Here is a 1936-nt window from a genome sequence, read left to right as displayed (position 1 = left end):
ACGCCCCTGGTTGCATACATCATTGGCCGAACACCCAGCTGCTGTCTGTGCCTGTACAGAGTCCGAGAGCTTATGCCTAAGCACATTGCGATGCTTTGCCAATTAATTCCCAGGGATACTAAATGAGAAATTTGCTCTCCTGAAATGCTGTATCGAGGTCTGCCTGGATGGCCAGTAATGACAGGTGGAGGAAACAGGACATAATTGTTCTCAGACACAACTCTTTGTCTGGATTCATAATCAATCCGCACTAAATTAAGACATCCACGTAAGGACTCCAATGTTGTTACTGCTGCTCTATTTCTTGAATCCTCAACAAATCTTGAGACTGAAAGAAATCCACATAGGGTTTTAATGTGATCACAAAATTCTCTATGCATCCTATCATGCACAAACGAATCGGCTTCTCTTTGCATTTGTTCAATACATTCCAGCACATTATTAAAAAATTGTCTGATGTCATGTTCATTGCTACTTACTCCCAAAAGTAAAAACTGTACTTGAAAAGAAAACAGGAAGACTTTGAATAGCATCATTGTAAAATTGTGAGGAAGAGCTGAGCTGATTTTTGTCCTGTTCAGAAAATACAAACATCTGTAAAACAAGATATATTTACCTGAAACGCAAATGTAAAATGGAGTCTTGAAAAAACGAACAAAATTAGGTGAGTTTGAATTCATTTGAATTTTCTGAGCTTTATTAGTAGATATTTCTATTACACATTTGATCTAATTTTGCATCTCCAGTAAATGCATCTTGATTTAAGAATCTGTAGATATTTGCAATGAAAAACAAGAAAAATTGTTGAGGAGGACAACACTTTTATTTAAAGCTATTTCTGTATTCTAGTGTTGGGAGCAGAGCGAATGGTTATTGCTCAGTTGATTGTTTTTTTAAAGATGGAAAGTCAGTAAAGCAAACTTTTTAATAATTATGTTGTCGTTGACAATATAGTATAGTAGAGCTCAACTAAAGTTGTATTCATTGGCAAAATGGTAATGTTAGTACAAGTTGTATTTGGAATGAAAAAGTATGCAATCTAATGTTAGATTCGGTGGAAATAACGCTAATAATGTTAAATCAGAACAAGTCAGGCTAATGGTACCAAACTTGACATATTGTTACTTAAGCCAGTGGTCACCAACCTTTTTAAGCCCAGGAGGTTTCATAACAGACAAGCATTTGTGGTTAAAAAGTATAGAAATGTTAATTTTTTAAAATTTAGTTTCACTAGATAAGAGCGTTATTCCTCGGCTGGGATCGCGTAGAGCTCTTTGAAGCGGCACTGAAACTCCAATTTGGACCTTCAACCCGTTGATCCCCATTGAAGTCCACTATATGGAGAAAAATCCTTTTCCTCAAAAACCTTCATATCCACTGGCCAAACCGGGCCAGTAGAAAATTTCCTTAGCGTTGAGCCCTGTCAATACGATCAAAATCAGTATCATAACACTTGTACACAGATCTGTAGAATACGTAGGTTACATAATGATATTTTCAAATTAAAAACTTTGAGAAAACAGGATGACTTTGAATAGCATCATTGTAAAATTGTGAGGAAGAGCTGAGCAAGTCTTGCACATGTATTTCCTGGTCTGAGAGTGACTTCCTGCTTAAACAGGAAGTAATGGATACCAAAAAAAAGTAGAAATGCATGTGTGAATGGAGAATGTATGTGTGTGAAAGCAGAAATGTATGTATGTATGTATGTGAAAGGAGAATGTATGTGTGTGAGAGAGAAGAAATGTATGTATGTGAATGGAGAATGTAAGTGTGTGTAAGGAGAATGTAAGTGTGTGTGTGAGAGAGTAGAAATGTATGTATGTGAATGGAGAATGTATGTGTGTGAGTTTACAAATGTATGTGTGTGTGTGTGAAAGGAGAATGTATGTGTGTGAGTGTACAAATATATGTATGTGTGTGTGAAAGGAGAATG

The 1936-nt window shown here is 36.1% G+C and overlaps 1 pseudogene; it reads right to left on the bottom strand.

The window, feature by feature from the left end:
- LOC107698177 (uncharacterized) overlaps window positions 1-1541 on the bottom strand; it is a 3373-nt pseudogene extending 1832 nt beyond the window's left edge.
- Window positions 1542-1936: the final 395 nt, after the last annotated feature.

Source organism: Sinocyclocheilus anshuiensis, unplaced genomic scaffold (assembly GCF_001515605.1).
Source record: "Sinocyclocheilus anshuiensis isolate Anshui unplaced genomic scaffold, SAMN03320099.WGS_v1.1 scaffold3459, whole genome shotgun sequence".
In the NCBI taxonomy this organism is placed as follows: domain Eukaryota; kingdom Metazoa; phylum Chordata; class Actinopteri; order Cypriniformes; family Cyprinidae; genus Sinocyclocheilus; species Sinocyclocheilus anshuiensis.
This window is presented reverse-complemented; position numbering and strand designations above follow the sequence as displayed.